A 22,954-nucleotide genomic window follows, 5' to 3' on the forward strand; every position below is an offset into this window, starting at 1 on the left:
CCCACCCTCAGGTCCCGTGGTGGAGAGAGAAACCAAGGCTCAGCCTGGCTCCAGGCCTCCTGCGAGGCCAGCCTGTCCCTGGTGTCTGTTAATGGCTCAGAAAAAGTCAGGCCCACTTCCTGGTCCTGAGAGGCTGCCCGGCTGTGCTCACTGCCGCCTTTGCAGGTCAAGTAGCCCCTATGGGTACCATATGGGCCCTGGCCAGGAGTTGCCCTGAGGTGACACAGCAGAATAAAGCCGTGACAGGACAGAAGTGACACAGTGTCCTGTGTGCAGCTCTGTGGGGACAGTGCCCAGCAGCCGGCAACAAGCACAGGGCTCTGCCTGACCACAGTTTGTGCTGTTTCTGCCCCGGGTAACCTTGTGCTCCTGAAACACAAACAGCTTTGTCTCAGGCTTCTACACCAGAGGACAGGAGAAGGCCCTGTGGGCTGTGGATCATCACTGGGCACTGCCCTTCTCCTCTCAGCCCTGTCCTGGGGGCATAGGCCAGGGCCCTGGGCTCACAGCCTCCCACACCTGCCTCTGCCCAGGAGGAGCCTCCCTCATGACCTCGTCCCCCACCCTCCTCAAAGTGAGGAAGAAGGGCGGGAGTTATACAGGGGACTCACAGTGGTGGCCGGGCCTAACTGGACCTGTCCTGGACTCGGTGACCCCAAGTGTCTGGTGTCCAGGTCCAGGGAGATCTGCCCTGGGCTCCTGCTCATCTCAGGTCCCCAGGTCTCTGGGTCTGGTAAGACCCACTCTGTGCTGCCCCTGAAGGCCAGGTAGTTCCTGGTGAGTGGCCTGAAGCATGGGGACTTAGCCATCCATACTCTCACTCACGCCCAAGTGCTTTCCCTGCGCGGGGTCCTATTGTTGCGGCCTCGAGGCCTGGGAAAGCAACACAGCATGATCACTGCTGACTCTCTCCAGCCAAGTGACTGTTAGGCAGCCGTTGCTGGACTGGGGTGCCCAGTGACTCCAGGGTTCTGAGTTCTGTTTGGACTTGTCGCCAAGGAAGTGAGGTCGCAATGCTAGGGTCATAAGCCAAACCACCCCTTCTGATGAGAAGGCCCCATGGCCCCTTCCTTTCATAGTGGAACACATCTATCTGTGTGCTCCTTAGAAACAGCAATGAGAAACCAGAAAAGCTGCCTGTGATGTTAGAGTTTGATGAATCAAAAGTTTTAACTTGGCAAATGTGTAGATGCTTAAGAGGCAGCAGGCACAGGGAGAAGTGTGCTTTCCCATCCAAAGGGTCCACTCTCTCTCAAGACACAGTGCTCATGTCAGCACTTAGAGATCTGATGGATTTGAGGATGATTTTCTTTCCTGGGTTGACTTCAATTGCCTTTCAATTCCAATAGGGACTATGGAGATGATCCCAAAATGTCCAATATAATTTTCTTTAAAGGATACAAAAGTTTCAGCTGATAACCCCTGGGTGGCCAGGAGTGGAGGATTCACAGCAGGTCATAACTTTCAAGTGCACATGGATAGCTACTTAAGCACAGATACCGAACTCAACACAAAGTGCAGTATGCAGTGCAGAGACAGTGCGAGGGGACAGCAGCCTTTGTGAAACCTCCCACCCAGCGGGGATGCAGAACACTCTCACGCATCACTTGGGAGCGTCTCTTGTGGCGCTGCTATCCCCTCCTGTCCTCTCATCCCAAGCTGACCACGTGCTTTTTGTCCCTGGTGGAGTAGAGAGGGTGGAGCTGGAACCATTCAGTATAAATGTTTCCGGCAGGTCTTCTTCAAGCAGCAACACAGGGCTGGGATCCTTGCGCTCTGCTCCTCCTCAGTGGTGGCACCGTCATGGGGGTGGAGCACAGCTGTCCTGCATCCTCTGCTGATGGCCATTCATTTGGCTCCCAGGGTTAACCACTGAGCAGTTCCCACCAGCATCACTCAGGCAGGTATCTTTTCAACCGTGGATTCTTCCAGGAGACACACTTGCATGTCTATATGCTTTATATCACTATTTTTTGCCTACTTTTTAATTTACAACATTTCATTCCCCTTTGATGTTTCTAATGAAATCTAATAATAAGTTTGGGTTATTATCTTTTCAAAAAATTGTCTTTATTTGCAGATAACATGATACTCTATATAGAAGACCCCAAGAACTCCACCAAAAGTCTTCTAGACTTAATAACCAAATTCAGTCAAGTAGCTGGTTACAAGGTCAACACACAAAAATCAATAGCTTTCCTCTACACCAATGACAGACTCACTGAGAGAGAAATAGGGCAAATAATTCCTTTCACAATAGCATCCAAAAAACTGAAATACCTAGGAATCAACCTAACGAAAGAAATCAAAGACCTCTTCTCTGAAAACTATGGCACTCTGAAAAGAGAGATGGAAGATGATATCAGAAAATGAACAGACATCCCCTGCTCCTGGGTAGGAAGGATTCATATAGTGAAAATGGCCATACTTCCAAAACTGCTATATAGATTTAATGCAATTCCAATTGAGATCCCAGCAGCATACTTCATAGACCTCGAGAAAACAATCCAAAAATTCATTTGGAAGAAGAAGAGACCCAGAATAGCAAAAGCAATTCTAGGTAACAGAGACATGGCTGGGGGTATCACAATCCCCAACCTGCAACTCTATTACAAAGCTACTGTGATAAAAACAGCATGGTCCTGACAAAGAAACAGAGCTGAGGACCAGTGGAACAGACTAGAAGATGCAGAAACAACGCCAGACACACTCAGCCATCTCATCTTCGACAAAGGAGCCAAACACCCTCACTGGAGGAAAGATAGCCTCTTTAATAAATGGTGCTGGAAAAATTGGGCTTCAACTTGCCAAAGATTAAAACTAGACCTATATTTCTCACCATGCACTAAACTAAAATCAAAATGGATTAAAGATCTAAATATTAAAATAGAAACTCTGAAGCAGTTGGAACAGAGGTTAGATAGAACCCTTGAAGACATCAGTGTAGGAAAAGATTTTATGAACAAAACCTCAGTTGCCCATGAAGTAGCACAAACAATCAACAAGTGGGATCTCTTCTTACTAAAAAGCTTCTGCAAAGCAATAGAAACCACCAACAGTGTGGAGACAACCCACAATGTTGAAAAAATTTTCACCACTGGTCTCTCAGAAAAAGGTCTACTATCTAGAATCTACAAAGAATTTAAAAAATCAGACCTCCCAAATTTAAAGACCCAATCCAAAAATGGGCATCTGAAATGAACAGACATTTCTCAGACAAAGAAGAAGAATTAGCAAATAAACATATGAAAAAATGTTCAACATCACTGGTCATTTGAGACATGCAAATGAAAACAACATTGAGATTCCACTTCACTCCAGAAAGAATGGCTGCTATCATGAAATCAACCAATAACAAATGCTGGCAGGGCTGTGGGGAAAGAGAAACACTGCTCCATTGTTGGTGGGAGTGCATACTGGTGCAACCACTATGGAAATCAGTATGGAGATACCTCAAAGAACTAGGATTGGAAGTCCCATTTGACCCAGCTATTCCTCTAGTGGGTATCTTCCCCCAAAGAATTAAAAGAATCATACTACAGCAATATATGTGCACCCATAATCACAGAGGCACAATTAGTGATAGCTAAAACTTGGAAGCAACCGAATTGCCCATCAACTGGAGACTGGATAAAGAAAATGTAGGGTTTTAAAAAAATAAAATGGAGTATTACTCAGCCATAAAGAACAAGAAACTAGAGGCATTTATAGCTAAATGGATGCATATTGAGGCCATACTCTTAAGTGAAATAAATAGGACACACGTGTGTAAATACCAAATAGTTTCTCTAGTGTGAGAAACTGAAAGTGTAAATAAGGATTAAAATGATTAAAATGAATACTTAATAATTTGAAATAGGAAAAGGTCTAAAGGTGTAGGGCTGGTGGGAGGGGAAGCAGAAAGGAAAGAAGGGAAAGGAAAAATTATGAGAAAAGAAAAAAAATGGAAATGAAATCTATGTAAACAGGGAAGGGTGGAGGGGGTGAAGGGCGCACAGGTGATGGGGAAAAAAGTAAGAACCAAGATATATCATGTACAGGTACAAGCACCCAATGATAAATGTAAACATATGGCATACCTAAAATGTACCAATAAAAGAATAAAAAAAATTGACTGTCTGAAGTCAAAAGTTATAAATTTTTTCTTGCCTACTTGCTATCTCTCAGACTTCCAGTACTACGTTCAATAGAAGTGGCAAGAGGAGGCATCCTTGTCCTGTTTCCTAATCTTAGAGGAAAGGCTTGAATCTTCATGAGTTGTTATTATGGTCTTTATTATACTGAAGTACGCTCTTCCTGTACATAATTTGTTGGAAGTTTTTTTAAATCAAGAAAGGATGTTGTATTTTGTCAAATACTTTTCTGCTTTTATTGAGGTGATCATATGAATTTTATTCTTCAATCTGTTTATGTAGTGTATCATTTTTATTGATTTGCATGTGTTAAAACACACTTTCATGCCAAAGATCAATCCTACTTGATCATGTAAATTTTTTTTCTTTTTTTGGTACCGGGGATCAAACTTGGGTCCTTCCACTTTGTGAGGCAGGCAGCGGAACCACTGAGCTAAATCCCCTGCCCTGTAAATTATTTTTTTAATATGCTGTTCAATTTGGTTTGCTATATTTTCTTAAGCATTTTTATGTCTATTTACTAGGGATATTGCTATATGACTTTCTTTTCTTGCAGTGTTTTTATCTGGCATTGGTACCACAAAATGGTAACATTGTAAAAATTTTTTGAAGGACTTTGAGTAGGACTGACATCAATTCTTTAAATGCTTGTTAGAATTTACCTATAAAGCCTTCTGGTTCCTGGACTTTTTTTTTTTTTTTGGAAGTTTTTGATTACTGATTGATTGCCCTTACTATTGTTCTGTTCAGCGTTTCTATTTCTTCATTATTTACTCTTAGTACTTTGTGTGAATCTAGAAATTTACATATTTCTTCTAGCTTATACAACAGTAGAAAAATTGGAAATTTTACAAGTACATAGAAATTAAACAACACAACATTGAATACCCAATGAGTAAAAGAAATAAAAAACTTGAGACAAACAAAAGTGAAAAGAAAACATATCAAAACTTATAGATTCAGCAAAAGCAGTTCCACTAAGGATTTTATAGCTAAAAATGTCTATACGAAGAGAAGGAAAAGATATTATATAACCAAATTAAATTTACTCTTGAAGGAGGTAGTAAAAGAAGAGTAAACCAAGTCTAAAGTTAGTAGAAAGAAGGAAGTCATGATGATTAGAGCAGAAAGAAATGAAATTTAAAAAGTAAAAGAATAGAAAAGAAAGGTCTACAGGAGTAGGGGAAGTGGGAAGGGTAGGGGAAAGGAAAGAAGAGCAAATGAAAAAATGGAAACAAAGTCTTTGTAAATAGGGGAGGGTGGAGGGGTTGAAGGGAAGGCAGGGAATGGGGAAAAAATAAGAACCAAGGTACATCATGTAAAGGTACAAGATCCCATTGATGAATGTAACTGTATTGTATACCTAAAATGTACCAATAAACTTAATGAAAAAAAAAGAATAGAAAAGATCAGCGCAATTATCAGTTGATAAAGCCTTAGTTAGGCTAACCAAGAAATAAAGTGAAGTCAAAATTTCTTTCAATCTTAATTTCTTTGGGGATCCAGGTGGTTAAAACCAGACTGTGGGGTTTATATTACACATATGATCAATTTTACCAAATTAAAAAACAGGTCTCTACACCCTACTCTGAAATATCCTCAAAAGCCAAGTTGCTGTGAGGCATGCCTGTTATCCCAGCTACTTGGGAGACTAAGGCTGGAGGATTGCAAGTTTGAGGCCAATCTAGGCTGTCTCAAAACCAAAGCAAAGCAAAAGGAATCAGGATACAGTTCAGTGCTAGAGTTTGCCTAGTATATTTGAGGCCCTGGGTTCAATCCCCAGGACTAAAAAACTAACCAACCAACCAATCAAAAGATAAAATGCCCAGTTAATCAGGATGTCCACTTACATGTTCAGAAGATGCTAGGTGTCTTTTTCAAGTTTTAGAACCAGCCTGGGCTGCTCACTGGTGTAGCTAAGAGCTCCCTGAAAATGCAAAAAGACAACCCTAATGCTGCTGCCTAGATTGGTCTCAGCCAGGCTGCTGCCACCAGCACTCCTGCCACCTCATCATTTAAATTCTTTGTTGCACGTGGAAGGTACCATTGTGTGTTACTCCCTCTTCCCTCTTCACCTCTGACATCCTACTCAATCCTCTCAGAAAAGCACTTAAACTTTCAAGCCACACAGTAAAATTTAAAATGTATTCCCCAGAAACCATAAAGAAACAGATCGATAAATTTGACTGTGTGAAAATTTAAAATATCTGTTTGGCAAAAGTCAAGACAGATGTAAAGGTACAATTCCCAATGAGAAATGTAATTGTGTTGTATACCTACAATGTACCAATAAAAGAATTAATAAAAAATTTTAAAAATTTTAAAAAAGTCAAGACAGATTGTGAAAATATAATTGCAAGACATGATAAAATGGCCAATTGCCTTAACTTTCAAAATAATCCTTGTAGAAATAAATGAGGAAGTAATTAAAAAAAAGAAGACAGGCAAGTTATAAGAGCAGGCAATTTACAAGAATATAAATTGTCTGTAAAATTATGGAAATATACTTAGTCTCATATTTTAAAACATGGGGATAAAAGCATCAGGAAGACATAATCTTTTAGGGCTATGGATTTAGCTCAGTGCCACTGAGCCTGCCTTGTGGGTGCAAGGTCCTGAGTTCTATCCCTGTTACCAGAAAAAAAAAACCAAGGCACAATCTTTAATCTTTCAATTGATAAAAGAATTTTAAAAGGCTTTATAATACACAGAATGGCAACAGTATGGAGAAATAGATACTTTCATTTGTTTTGGTGAGATTTGTGTATTATTGCAACCTTTCAGAAAGTAATTTGATAATGTTTTTCATATATTTAAATAAATTCATATTTTGACAGTTTTGACTGAGAAATTTCACTACTTTGGATTTACACTGTAACTATACTTGCTAAAATTTCCCAAAAATGTATGTGCAAGAATATTTCCAGAGACATCATTTAATAGTAAAAGTTTTAAAAAGCAAACTCATTTAATAGCAAACAACTTGAAAAGCAAACAAATATTTTTTGGTAGGAAAAGCTAAAGAGCTGGAGCCTTCCTTCATTTCTTGCCAGCCTGTTTGATATCCTCTTCTGCAAATTACATAATAATTTCTTTTGTCCATTTTTATTTTGAGGTTTCTACTTTTTAATCTTAAGTCTAAGATTTTCTTGTAAGTTAGATATTACATTTCTAAGAAAGTCTTTTAGGTATAACAAAGTTCAATTTGTCATCAGCTTTTTAAACAACTTTGATTATGTTTTAAAAATTTATTTTATTTTATTTATTTATTGTACAGAGGATCGAACTCAGGACCTTGGGCTTATGAGACAGGCACAGTGCCACTGAGCTAAATCCCCAGCCCCAAAAGTTTATTTTTATGAGTACATGTTTGCAATATACAATGATTACAATCATCATGGGGAGTTGGTACATGTACATAACACATTTTAATCCTTTTTATCTTCTTCCTATCCCTATATCCCCCATCCTTCCATCTCTTGGTGCCCTTCCCATTTGAAAAAGTTCCATCTTCCTGTTTCTTACTGTATATCTTTTGTTTTGCTCCTTATTTATACTTTGAGTTTCTCATATAAAAGAAACTATATGATGTTTATACTGTGTCTGATTTATTTCACTTAACATTATGGTGTCGAGGTGCATCTGTTTTCCTACATATAACTCAAATTTATCCTGTATGGATAAAGTAGTTTTCCTTGATAAGTAGTTTTCCTTGTGTATAAATACCACACTATCTATATCCATTCATGTGTTGATAGACACATCTTAATTCTTTTTCTTTAATCCCCTTGCCCTGCCCTCACTCTCTCTTCCCTCCATCTCTTGGTTCGCTTCCTAAATGTAAAAGATTTATCTCCCTGTTTCCTATTTTCTTTCATTTATTTTGCTGTTTATTTATATTTTTGGATTTCTCATATAAGAGAAACATATAATATTTATGCTTGTGTGTCTGATTTATTTCACTTAATACTGTGGTCTCAAGGTGCATCCATTTTCTCACAAATGACTCAATTTTTCCTTCTTTCTGGCATAATAGTCCTCCATTGCATATAAATTCCACATTTTCTTTCTCCATTCATCTGTTGATGGACATATAGGCCACTTTCAAGGTAAAATTATTATGAATTGTGCTGCTAGAGGCGTGGAAATATTTTAATTGAAGAATGTAACTAATCAGCTTGATACCTTGAGTTGCATACTATTTTCCTTGTCAAACAAGGATAAAACTTCTACATTTAGCTTCTTACTGACTTACAGACAGAGGACAGTGGCCTTGTTATATAATCAGGCAGATGGGCAGTGGGACATTGATTTCCATCAATGCCTGTATGGGGCCCAACATTAAACAAAACACAATGGTAATTTTTAAAGTGCTTTAAGGTAGGACATGTTGATGCCCATCAGAAAAGCTCTTTTCTAAGGCCAGAAGGTAATTGGAATTGGTAAGGGTATATCCTGGGGTAATTTTGGATTTCCATGAAATAAGTGGGTTTTGAGGTACTTCGGCAATGCTAACCACTATATCTAGATATTTTCTTCCTCTTGTAGAAAATGCCAATAAGAATTAGTTTTTTTCTGCCAGTAAGAGAGAAAGAAACCTCAGATATGGGATAGATGTGGGAGAAAGGCCCTCACATAACTCACACGTTTATTACAATTCTTCCCCATATCACCTTGATTTTTTTCTCTTTTACCACCTCACCTCAACTCACTTTTTTCTGCTTAATGTAGTGATCCCAGGGCCAGGCTCCAAGTTCAGGTACTAGGAGCAAGGGTGGGCTCTAAGCAAGAAACTGTAACTGAATTTGAAATTTTTAAATATTTAATCACAGATTTTAAGATCTTGATGGGGGCAAGTTGTGCCCTGCCTCATCTGGAAAACAGGGCTGGCAGGGAATTTCCCTCCATTTCCTAGTGGCAAGGAGAACCTGCTATTCCTATGTCTAAGTAGACCTAGCTTATTGGAATGTGAATGAGCTGAGGAGGAGACACTTTCTAGATCAGCCTTGCTGCTGGCTATCTGAATTATGACACTGGCTGAACCTCATGTCTCTTCCAAAGGTGGAAAAGCTTGTATAAAATGATAATTGGAAAGATGTAAGAATAATGCTTCATATCATATGAATAAATGATTTATGAAATGAGGAGAATCTAACATTACATTTGTGCTTTAAGGGAGACTCAGTGTGAAAGAAAGTCTTGTCTCTTTGCTCAAGTGTCCCAGTGCCTGAAAGAGTGAGGCTTTGATTTGAAACTAGAGAAGGTGAATGGATGTCTTCAAATCTGAGTGACATTGTTCTGGGAAACTGGTCATGTGAATTGATAATAGATGACCAATGGCTAGTGAGTGAATGGAACTCTAATAACTTGCTAGGACCTTTGAATTTGATCTTTTAAGTTATATCTACTATCATTCTGGAAAAATATTATAAGGCTGGAACTATAGGTAAGATTATAATACTGGCATTGAGGGTCCATGTACTGGGAAATTGAGTTAAAGCCTCTTGAGAATTTTAACTTTGATGACAAATAACTAGCCTGAGTAAGAACTGAGTTAATTAATGTAAGTCAATTTTTATGCTAACTAGTTCACTGTAAGTTTATTGCAAGGCAGAAATAATGATAGATTAAAGATAGGGGCAAGAGTAATCAAGTTAGCACAAAAATATGAAATGTCTGCAATGTACTAATCAAGTTAGTAAAAATATAAAGTATATGTAATAGAATGGATTGTTTGCTTAATCAAATCATGTATTATACTGGCTCCCTTTAAAATTAGGACATAAAAATTATTTTATTATAACATAGCTTTCAGGGATTAGGACTTGTCTCAACAAATACAAAGTAAGCCCAGAGAAGGCCAGCAGCCCTAGGAGGAATATAGACTGGGGTGGTAGCTCTAGCCCCAAGAAAAGCCTATTTTTATTTTAAGCTGCAAAAACAGTGGGGGAAACTCCTTCCACATTGCAGGCTAGAATTAGAGAAGGAATCCATTACTGGGCTCACCATATTTGACAGTGATTAGTCAGGGAACATTTTGGAAAGGGGTTAATTGTTTAAGACTGAGCTACTTTAGGAACCATAAGCTGCAGAACAACTACACTTAAGGGTTTCTGGGGTCACCAACCTCAGGGAGTGGGTGACAGGTGATCTGTTTGATTTCCCCATCTATCAATATGATTAGGTATATGCCTCAGTTTGAATGACTGCCACAGAGGGGCTTCTGGAACAGGGAATAGCACCTCACAAACTCACAGGCTATCATAGGAAGAGAAGTCAGTGACTTGGGGCACACAGAACACAGAAACTGGGAGCAGCTGCAGTGAACACAGCTGTAGGGTAGACACCATTGACTGGCAGTGTTGGCAGGAATACCAGGACAGGATTCAGTATTCACACACAGAAAAGTGAGTGTGGAAACAATGTATGACCTAGTAGTAACTCACTGTCCTTTCCCCATATTGAGTGGGGAATATTTCAATACTGCAGGCCCTATTTAAAAAATTAAAATCTCCATTCAAACACATGGAGGAATTCTTTTTGACTCATTTCTCTTTTCTTTGTTGTCTTTTTGGGGGAATGTGAGTTGTTTTTAATTTTCTTATTTTCCTTTCTTTTACTCTATTTTATTCTTTTTCTTGTTTGTTCTTTTCAGTAACTTTGAACTAATTCTATTAGTTTTCTTTTACTCTTTAATTGGATCCTTTATCTCATTTTTCTCTCCTCATCTTCCTTTACTTAACTTTAAAACATCATTTCTTTCATTTTCCTGTTCACTATCCCTTCATTTTTATTGGAGCTACTTTAAGATTTATTAATTTTTAGATATTTAATTGACTTTACACTACTATTATTAAACTTTTTTCTATTATTAATGATGTATGGTTGTCTCAGTAGATATTTACTGTATGTCCATATTTTGTTTGTATTTGTGTCTATATTAATATTTCAGATCTTTTTAATATTAATGGTGGTAGTTTTTATTGGTTCTAATGGCAAATCAATATCCAGTTAGTTTTTTACCTTATTATTGTTGCTGATTTCTTTCCTATTGCCAGTGATAACATAGTTGTTGCTATTAATTGGGGTTTTTTACTGCATGGTAATATCTGGTTTGTTTTTGTGTCAACATTACTATAGTTCATTTCCAGAGAACTGGACACAGGGACAATTACATTATACCCTCCCATATGCAAATTAATTGAATTGTTCAGCTCTTGGGACAAAGGCAGAGGCCTATGGTTATCCATGCCCAGAGTAATTACTGGAAGGCAGATATTAACTAAAGAGATATCCATACTAGCAAAAAAATTGTTTCAATTTCATGAGTTCTCAACCCTCAGCAAAAATAAACAAAAGAAACATGAGAAGACAAGACAACAAAAATACCTCCCAAAACTCCCAACTCCTGAAAATTGATCCATGGGGCATCATTGCATAGGAAATTGGAAACCAGGGCCGGGGATTTAGCTCAATGGTTTCACTGCCTGCTGCGCAAGCACAAGAACCCAAGTTCAATCCCTAGTACCAAAAAAAGAAAGAAAGAAAGAAAGAAAGAAAGAAAGAGAGAGAGAGAGAGAGAGAGAGAAAGAGAGAGAGAGAGAGAAAGAAGGAAAAGGAAATTGGAAACCAAACAACAGAATTATCCAAAGTGATAAAAAAAACCAAACAAACAAAAGACTAGATCAATAAACTTCTGAGCTATCTCACAGATGATATAACTAAACAGATTATTGACTTAACAAACAAAATGATTGGTGAGTTTACAGAAAACACAAATAAAAAGCTAGCAGAGCTAAAATAAAAATAAATAAATAAAATGATAGAAAATATGAATGGCCAGTTTAGCAAACAATTAGAGTCCATGAAAAGGTACCAAAGAGAAATCTAGGAAATAAAAAATTCTATTGAAAATATGGGAAGCAGAAGTAACCACTGTAAGAGCATCAGAACTAGAAGATCGGGCCAATTCAGGCGAACATATACTTAGAGATACTTTAAAAATAACAAGAGAGCAAGGATGACACAAGACTAACTGGAGTTAGAGAAAAATAAGAAGGCAGCATGCATGAAATAAAAAAATCTACTTAGAGAAATCAGAGCAGAAAACCTTCCTAGTATGGAAAAATTTTAACATACAGTAAGTGAGATATATAGAACCTCAGATAGCAAACACAGGAGAAAAATTTTTCCATGATGCATTAGAGTCAAATTATCAGAAGTCTAACACAGGGACAGAACCTTAAAAACTATTAGAGAAAAACAACAAATCACTTATAAAAGTGAACAAATTCATTGGGATAATAAAGGCTTCTCAACACTAACTTTAAAAGTCAGGAGAGCTTGGAGCGTTTCATACCCTAAAAGAAAACAACTTTCAACCAAGACTAATATATCCTGCAAAACCATCTTTCAAAACTGATGGAGAAATAAGGTCTTCCTATGACAAAGAGCACCTTAAGAAATGTATGACCACAAAACCACACTACAAAAATCTCTACAAGATATCCTAAAAAGGGACAATGAAGACAACAATGCCAAAAACTCCAGAGGAATAAATAATTAGGCAAAGTGGGCATTTAAGTAGCAGGGAAAAAAGGAATCAACTACAGGAAAATAATGAAATGATAGGAATAAGTCAGTGCCTTTCAGTAATAACTTTCAACGTAAACTTCCCAATCAAAAGACATATATTGAGGGCCGGAGATTTATTTCATTGGCACTATGCCTGCCTCGTAAGTGCAAGGTCCTGAGTTCAATCCCTGGTACTGGGGAAAAAAAGACATATATTGGCAGAATGGATCAAGAAAGAAAATCCAATGTATGTTGAAAATGAAAACCACATTTAATCCAAAAAGAAATTCATAGAGTAGAAATCAAAGATGTAAAACTATATTTCATGCAGTGAAAGCCCCAAAACAAGAAATAATAAATATCTTATTTTTAGACAAAGTGAACATAAAGCCAAGAATAATCAGAAGGGGAAAGAAGGTCACTATATATTGGAAGGAACAATTCAACAGGAAGAAGCAACAATTTTAAATATATATGCAGTAAATAATAGTGCATCTACTTAATAAAACACTAACGGACATAAAAGATCATGTACATATCAGTACAATTATAGAGGGGGAGCTGAATACCTTACTATCAAAAACAGATCAACTAGGGCTGGGGATTTAGCTCAGTAGCAGCATGTCTGCCTGGCAAGTGCAAGGTCCTGAGTTAAATCCCTGGTACCAAAAAAATAGATCAACTAGATGCAAAATCAACAATAAATATTAGAGTTGAACAACCTTCAAACAAATAAATAATAAATATCTATGGAGTGTCCCATCTAGGAACAGCATAATACATGAAACTTTCTTCAAAATAGACCACATAATTGCCTATAAAATTTTCTTAAATAAATACAAAAGAAATGAAATTATTTCATTCATATTATCAGATCATAGTACAATGAAAGTAGAAATCAATGACAAAAGAAATCACATAAATTAGGCAAAAGGATAGTGATTAAATAATACACTCTTGATTAATCAAAAGGATCACAGAAAAAATTAGGAATTAATTAGTTCCTAGAATCAAATAATGCCAAAGAACCTATGAGACACAATAAAAGCAAACCCAAGAGGGAAATTTATAGCTGTGAATGCCCACATTAGAACAACAGAGTGAGCCCAAATAACCAAATCATGCATCTCAAGGTCCTAAAAAACAAGAATAATCTAGATCCAAAGCTAATACAAAGAAGGAAATTATAAAGATTAAAGCATAAACTAATGAAAGTGAGACTAAAAGCAATACAAAGAAACAACGAATTGAAGAGCTGATTTTTCAAGAGAATAAAAAATCGACAAACGTTTAGCCTTTTTAATTAAAATAATAAAAGATCCAAATCAGTGGAATTAGAAATGAAAAGGATGAAATCAAAATGGACACTGCTGAAATCCAAAAGATTATTAGTAGCTACTTTGAAAACCTTTACTCCAATAACTGGAGAATCTAGACGAAATGGATAAATTCCTAGACACATATTAATTACTGACACTGAACTAAGAATGTATAAAAAATCTCACTGACCAATAACTGTCAATGAAATTGAGGCAGAAACATATACCTACAGCATAGATGAAAAAGCCCTCAGCAAGATACTGGTAATCATTAAAAGGGTCACACATCATGATCAAGCAGACTTCATACCAGGGATCTAAAGACTGTTCAAAATATAGAAGTCAATAAATGCAGTGTATCACATAAATAGAAACAAGGACAAAATCACATGATCATCTTAATAGACACAGAGAAAGCCTCTGACAAAAACTAATGTCTATTCATGACGCAAAGCCTGAAGAAAATAGGTATAGAAGTACCTTATCTCAAACTGATGAAAGACAGTGATGACAAACCTACTGCCAACATCATACTACATGGGGAGAAAACTGAAAACTTTTCCTCTAAAATCAGGAACAAGACAAGAACATCCACTATCACCACTTATGTTCTTATAGTACTCAAAACATTAACCAGAGCAATCAGGAAAGAGAAAGAAATAAAAGGGATATGAATAGGAAAGAAAGAAGTCAAATTATCCTTACTTTCAGATGACATGATCCTTTACATAGAAGACTCAAAAATTATACCCAGAGTCCTATACCTAATAAATTCAGCAAGGTAGTAGAGTACAAAATTCACACATGGAAATCAATAGCATTCCTATATACCAGTGATGAACCCACCAAGAAAGAAATTAAGAGAAGAATAACACCACAATAGCTTCAAGAAAAGTTACTTAGGAATTGACCGACAAAGGAACTGAAAGACTTCTATAACAAAAACTATAGTATTCTGAAAAAGGAGTTGACAAAGACATCGGAAAATGTAAAGATATTCTCTGATCTTAGGTGGGCGGAACCAATAAGGTCAAAATGGCCATACTACCAAAACTTATATAAAGACTTAATGCAATCCTAATCACAATACCAATAGCATTCCTCACAGAAGTAGATAAAAACAATCCTGAAGTTTGCTACAGACCAGCTGCAGTCGGTGTAGGGTAGGAAGGGGAAATGTCCTGGGTCGGCGATGAGAAAGAACCTCCACAAGCAATGTCCAGGTTCCCTCTGAGAAGTCTCGGGGTCTGATTTATTTTTATATCTTTAAGCAATAGCTGGGAGGCATTGGGCGGAACATGTTTACATTTTAAATTGCCTTAGCAATTTCTATTGAAGTAAAGGTTATTTTTTTGTTAAACAAAGTACAATTCCTCTAAGCTGTTTCATTTTATTGAAGATCATGAATACATATTTAAAAATTACAATTGTTCCCTTATTTACCCGCACCTAAACAGAACAGAAAGTAACTTAATCAAAATCTTTATATCAGCGGGGGTACAAGCAAGATTTAATCAACTAAGTGTCAAACTTGTGGTCACCAGCTGACCCTTGAGAAACTGTACAATGGTTAATATAGTTTGCTATTAGCTCTCTATTTTTTTTTTACCTCTATTCATCTTAACTAAATGTCATTTGGGTTCATAGTCCATGAGCAGGAGATATTTACAGCACTTTGAGAAATACTGAGTAACTTGTCTCCTTAATGCATTTACCTGTCTTAACGTTCTTTCTATTTTTCATTCCTCATTATTTCTTTCATGTAAAGTCTGTCCTTCCAATCTCTTCATAAGACCCCTTATTAAAAAGAATGTCAACAATAAGAGGGGGAGTTATAGTAGTGGGGAAACAGAGAGGGTTTTAGGAGAAGTTTCTTTAGAAGTGGATGTGGCAATAGAACTAACAGAAACTGGAATTTGGGACTTGTGAGCCAGATCAGATTTCAATATATCATTACCAATTTGCCTCATGGAGAGTTTGTTGTTAGTCACAAACACAATGTGATCAGAGTAACAATTATAAACATTATGGCAAGAAAAAATAAAACATGAGGGTACGATGTGTTCCACCCTTTTTTTCCCCCAGCTGGAACTTTGTCAAGCAGCAATGGAGGTCGGTTGGGCTTCTCCAGAAGTTCATATGCAACCAGAAGAGACCCACAGTAGCAAAAGCTATCTTGGGTAACAAGAGCAAAGCAGGAGGCGTTACAATCCCAGATTTCAAGTTGTATTACAAAGCTACGGTGATGGAAACAGTTTGGTGCTGGCGCCAAGGCAAACAGACATATGGATCAATGGAACAGAAGAGAGGCAGAAACAATCCCAGGCACATTCAGTCATCTGATATGTGACAAAGGAGCCAAAAAATACACTAGAAGAAAGATACTCTTTAGCAAATTGTGCTGGGAAAACTGGCTATCCACATGCAGAATATTGAATTAAGCCTATATTTCTTACTGTATATTAAACTAAAATGAAAATGGATCAAATATCTCAATGTTAAAACAGAAACACCCTGCTAGAAGATAAAATAGGTAAAACCCTTAAAGTCATATGCATAGGCAAAGATTTTCTGAATAGAACCCAAGTTTCACAAGAAATAACATTAAGTTTCAACAATTGGGATTATATCAAATTAAAAAGTTTCTGCATAGGAATGGAAATAACTAATGGAGTAAAAAAGACAGACTACAGAATGGAAAACAGTTTTTTCCAACTATTCCTTAGATATAGGACTAATACCCCCTCTTCCCCTCTTCGGAGTGGGAATATTTGCTTTTTTCCATTGAACCTTGGGATTATGTAACTTGTTTTTATATTTTCAGAGGTTCATGGCTAAGAATTTGTCTTGTGTCTAAGAAGAGACTTGTACCAGAACTTTTGAAAAATTCTGGAATGATCAAGACTTTGAGGGGAAGAATTATGTGTTTCTGGCTGTACATGGGATTATTTTATGTTAAGTGGAACTGTCTTTATTTGCTACTGTCTTTATTTGCATGTTAAATATTGTTTAAGAAGACGTGTTTGTGCAGAGCTTTGAAAAGTATGTTATAGTGGAGTTTCAATTTGGTTGGCCTCCATGAACTAAGCAGGTTTGGTTTGCAACACTTTTCAACAGTGAAGTCTGCCTTAGGGCCAGCTGATCAAGGATTATAACTGTAAGCAAGTTAAACTTCACCTCCTTTAAACTGTGAATGTTGGGTATTGTGTCTCAATGGTGAGAAAGCTGACCAACCAACTTGTGCTTTATTTGCTCTTTCAATGAACTATTTCTTTTTCTTTTCTTTTCTTTTCTTTTTCTTTTTTTTTTTTTTTTTTTTTGTGGCACCAGGGATCAAACTCAGGACCTTTCGCTTACAAGGCAGGCGAGGTACCACTGAGCTAAATCCCCAGCCCTCAACAGGCTATTTCATCATTCTACTAGGCTGGCTGGTTTGGGGTGATGGGATACATGATGATATCTACTAATCTTGTGGTCATAAGCTTATTCTTATACCTTCTTGCTGTAAAATGGGTGGCTTGGCTCAACACAGTATTACCTGGAATACTATACCCATGAATCTTTAACTGATCACAATGTGCTCATATTACCAGAAATCTTCTCGCTGCCTCCCACAGGAAGCTGTTTGGCAAGAGTATTTATGGTAATACAGAAGGAATCATGAGGTGACAGTACCAGGAGCCATGTAGAACCAACATAGACTACGTTGTTCTCTTGCCTTGGTATCTGTTTTGATAGAATTCTGAGAAACTCAATTGTATATTTAATTCAGACACTATCAATCTCTCCAGTTTACCGTTTAACAAATATATACTAAATGACTACAAATTACCAGAGTGCCCGTGCTAGTCAGGGCTCTATATATGATTTACAAGGTAGGTTTACAATGGCCACCTGCCAGGTCAGTTGTAGAAGAAGGCAAAAAGGCTGTCTGCCTGCTGGAGAGCTGAATGAACCAGTCAAAGTGGAAGGCCTGCAGCTCACTGCAGAGTCCCATAGCCAAAGGGTCTAAGTTGGAAGGTTGAAGAGTCTGAGCTGGAAGCCTGGAGATGGATGACACAAGGCTATAGCAAAGACTGAAGGCTCCCTGAAGGAACAGATGTGAGGCTTCCTTCTTTGGGCCCCATTTTATTCCATTTAGGCTATCAGCCTATCGCCTGGTGCCACTCACACCCAGGGTGGGTTTTCTGTCTTCAGTAAATCCATTCAGCCACACCCAGAGCTATGCTATATCAAGGGCTGATCGGGCCCCAAATCACTGGGCGAGGGTACGACAAAGGATAAAAGACACAGAGATAATAATTGAAAATGCAAGGGGGTTGGGAGGGTAAGAGCTCTCATCAGACTAAGACCAGTTGAGTGGATGGCACTGATGCTTTGTTTAGAAACAAAGTGTTTTTGTATGAATATGCCACTGATAAATGGGAAACTTGTTTTTCCCTTGGGTTAATATTTACTTTTATAGAATTTTGTGTAAGGGTCAGAAAGTCCTCAGCTGAAATGTTATCTTGTCTTCTGAGGTGTCAGAGTGTCACGGATCATTGAAACCTCCACTGTGGCTAGTGGCATAGGCAGTTCAACTGTTGGCTCATCAGGCAAGCTGCATAAGACTAGGATAGACTCAGACCTTTAATACAGAAAACCCATTTATGGATTTATAGCTCACTCAGGGTGGTCTCCATCAGTGCTAAATCAAACAACTGGGCGTGTCTGTTGACACAACAGTTGACTATCACAGTGGCCTAGGTCTAGCAAGTATCAGTAGTAAACTAGTACTTCCACAGTAAACTAGTACTGTCAAAGACCAAAAAAAGTAAGAAAGGAAGATAGACTTTTTAAAATTTGAAAGTCATGAGGAAAGTATACATTATAATGTCTACAGAATTAGTTGATTATCAGTGGTTGTAACTAATGCATTGAGGAGAGAAAATTACAGCCTCAAGTGAGTAAATTACAGAGTACAGAGCATGGCAAGAAAGTTAAAATTTTTCTTTGGCAATTTTCTTCTCCAATTTTTATTTTTTATTAGTACATATTTACTGTACATAATGATCACATTCCTTGTGGGGAGTTGGTACATGTACATAACACATCTCAAATTTTTTTATTCCATTTTCCTTTGCTCTCTCCCCTCCCTCAATCTCTTGGTTGGTTCTCTTCCCATTTGCAAAAGACCTATCTTTCTATTTCCTATTATTTATCTTTTACTTTGTTCTTTATTTATATTTTGGATTTCGAGAACCCTAAATCTTGCAGTTGGAGGGAGACAATACTGAAGACCAGAAAAAAGAGTTAGTTGTAAAGTAGTAGATCTTTTGAGAAAGATGAATTTACAATTTCAGCACATCTCTCACATCACAATCATAGACTAACATGGAAGAAATATGATCCACAAATATGGGGTGGGGTCACCTGGGTGGATGTGATTGAGAACCTAGAATCCTGAACTCTGGACTTGAGGATATAGCTCACATCTTTGTCTTCATCCCCCTTTGCTAGAGGATAGCAGCTTCCAACTGATGGGAGGTCATGCAGATCTTCAAAAAGGCATGTCCCTTGAGAGATGATACTAGTTTTCCTCAAAGTCTGCCTGAATCCCTAGTCCCTCATGAGTTCTAGGTCTATATCTAGGCCATGTTTCAGCATGATCCAATTGGAAAACAGTAACCAAGTAAAACTGTTATCTACCCTAAAAGTTACAGTACTTGGTTAATAGTAAATAATAATGGCAGAATCTGGAAGAATATACTGAGAATGACTATAGGAGGTGCTGAACATTTGGAATATAAAACTAAATAAAGGATGATTTATTGATAGATGCCATGATTCAGAATTTAATATCCAGGGATGGTCACTTGGAGACAGTCCTAATATGTTGTGTATGGATTCTTGAGGTTTGGAAACAGTAACGACTGGTATTAAATATAGTAGAATTGTAAATGTTAGTAGAGTATTGAAGATGTAGGCAAGAGTCAGAGAAATGGTATTCTACAATGGGCTTATTACATAAGACAGAACCTACTGAATGGATACATTCCACTGGAGAAACTAGATAGCACTTGCTATTCAAAACCAATGAGGAATGTGCTAGTGACAGAGGTACTGGCTGGCATCATTGAGAAGCTGATTAGGGTGTATACTTCCAGATAAGGATTGTATTTTGAACCACTTCCATTACATGGTGATGTAACCCTGACAAGTGCGATACACATGCATTATAGGCTAAGCTTGATAGAAGGAGAGATTGCTGATTTCAGGATAGCATAAGACAGTTGGTGACATTTAATTCTGAGCAATAAAGAGAGAAATAATTACCATAAGGTACAGTAAAACTAGACTGGTAACTGATTTAGGAGCCTGGCTCAGATGTTTCTGTCTATTCTAAGTTTATACAAGCAAAGTTCTGTTTACAAGAGTAAATTATGCTCTAAGTTAACTCTCTTACTGTCTTGTCACAATATAGTTTAAGATAGATTTGATTTGTTGTGGCATTTTGTAGAAAAATCAAACTGGCCTGATATATTATGCCATTTAAACCTACTGGATAAGAAAGTGTTAAATATGACATTTGCAAGCATGTAGGAGGGTGGGCAATAACCTTTAGAGGAATACAGACACTACAGAATTGGGAAGTTTTTAGGTATCCAGAAATCTGAGGCATACTTAGACATTCCTTTTGAGGGAAGACAATTTTCTGCATATTCTATTTCCTACCACCATGAGAGATGAGCATTTGGCAGGGCTCCTAGAGTTTGGAGCTATTACACACCATTCCGGGGGATTTTTGGTGAGAAGCCTGTATTAGTTCACTCTTTGTTGTGATAAAAAAAAAAACTTGGTAATTTAGAAAGGAAAATTTTTATTATAATAAATGCATCTGGATGCTGGTTAAGTTCATTGTGCCAACTAAGGTCCTGTGTTTCAGCTCATGATGGAATGCAAAATTTCAAGAGGGTACATCTGTAATATGGCAAATTCACTTTATATCAACCCACTCTCACTAGAAGGAATCTATTCTTACGAGAAAGTTGTTCACTCCTTTTAATTATACAATCACCTCTTAAAGTCCCCATCTTGCAGCATCACAACAGCAACACATTTTCAACCTGAGTTTCAGAGGGGACAGACCATACTCAAATGATAGTGGAGGCCTCATGACTTATGGCTCTGATAGTACCTAGCTTATAATGGGAAGATCTAGTTCCATAGTCCCTTATGACCCATAGGCTGGTACTGAGTCTTGTATGAGGGCTCCAACTTCACTGGAAATGTAGTGAGTTGTATCTTTCTGCTTTTTCCAGAGAATGATATGTCCTAACCCAACTAAGGTTGGAGAATGTTGATGGTTTGTGTCAATCAGCTGAGGATGATTGGAGTCTAGTGGATACTGGAATTGGGTTTTGAGAAAGCATCAACTTTCGTTCTCTCTGTTAGTTAGCTTTCCACTACTATAACAGTTTCCTGAGATAATAAACTTATAAAGAGAAAAATATTTATCTTGCATCAGTTTTGAAAATTGTAGTCTATGATTGGTGGCAAGGCAACAGATCATGGTGGGAACATAATGTGGCACAAAACTACTAACTTCATGATGGGAAGCAATAGAGAGAAGGAGGCTTTAGGGTCCCAGCATGCACTTTAGAGCAGGCCTCCAGGGACCCACCAGCTTCCCTCTTGGCCCCACCTCTTAACTTTTCCATCAAATCCCCATAGTGCCTCCTTGGGGACAAAGCCTTTAGCACATCCACACTGGGGGACTTAATAGCCAAACTATAGCATTTGGAATACTAGCATTTAGAATGAACAAAATTTAGATCAGAAAGAAGGAAAAGTAGAAACCATTTATTAAATTGGAGTATAGTTTAATAATTAGGAATATGGAATTTAGACTTTGTGGATGTGTTCATATCTTTCTGTTGCTTGCTATTTGAATGACTTTTGGAAGATCAAAGTCTTAATTTTTTCCTCATCTGCAAAAGTGAAGAACAAATGCTATTACGCATTCAATAAATTTAGCTTTATTAATAATAATTGTGTGAAGAAACTAGGAAAGATCTTGATGATCTGTCCCTAGTAGTGGCTCCAGAATTTGTATTCAGAAGTATGTTGGGAGGTGCACACTTCTTTGGTGTTGGTGAAGTAGTGGTGGACAAGGTTGAAACTATATGTGTAAAGCACTTTACATAAAATTGAGAAAATAAAGTGAGTCTGGGAGATGTTATTGTTCCGATGACCAGAAGCAATTGAGAAGGAATTGAGAATGTTCAGCAGAGAGAACAACAGGTCAACTTAAAATAGGTAGAGAGAATATTCCCTTTTCATGGTTTGAAGGGCCATCATGGGAAACAGATATGACTTCCTCAGTGATACTCAATGGTGCAAGTCCAAAGGCTACTGCTGTGTACCACCTCTATAGGATTACATCTTCCTTGGCTTATATTTACTTCCATGCCCTCTTGTTTATTTTGTTTGGTTTTGGTTTTTGGTTTGTGTGTGTGTGTGTGGTTTCTTTTTGTTTTTTGTGGTACCAGGGATCAAACTCAGGACCTTGGCTTGCAAGGCAGGCGTGGTGCTACTGAGGTAAATCCCCAGCCCACCTTCTTGTTTTATTGTCTTCCCCTCCTCGATAACCTTGGATAGGGCCTGAAGTTAGTCATGTGTCTACATTTTCATTTTCCTTCCCTACTTTTCAAATATAAAGTTTACTGTAGGAAACATCAACTCTGATTTCTACTTCCTCAGCACTGTTTGGAAGTATAAATTCAGGTATTATTCTCATTGATGAATTAGTTTCAGCCACTGTGTGCCTCAATGAGACACTTGCACTTTTTGTCTTCTATTTGTATGTATGAGATGAAAATTTTTGTTGCTATCTCAGTTTGCATTGCCACAAAAGCAGATCATGAGATCAAAATTTAGGTGTAAATA

General features: G+C 37.5%; 1 protein-coding gene across 3 annotated transcripts in view; it reads right to left on the reverse strand.

Annotated features, from left to right (window-relative positions):
* Positions 1–22,954, reverse strand: part of LOC147822325 (uncharacterized) — a 289,748-nt gene that overhangs the window by 86,680 nt on the left and 180,114 nt on the right. Inside the window, exon 1 of one of the 3 annotated variants that reach the window (XR_015445797.1) lies at positions 826–2,334. The exons of the other annotated variants lie outside the window; for them this stretch is intronic. The gene's annotated coding sequence lies outside the window, so the exon portion shown is untranslated. Of the gene's footprint in view, positions 1–825; positions 2,335–22,954 lie in introns of those variants that run through there. 3 annotated transcript variants of the gene reach the window in all.

Source organism: Heterocephalus glaber, unplaced genomic scaffold, assembly GCF_053883595.1.
Source record: "Heterocephalus glaber isolate CG9 unplaced genomic scaffold, H.glaber_assembly_v1.0 deba00001662, whole genome shotgun sequence".
Taxonomy (NCBI): Eukaryota; Metazoa; Chordata; class Mammalia; order Rodentia; family Bathyergidae; genus Heterocephalus; species Heterocephalus glaber.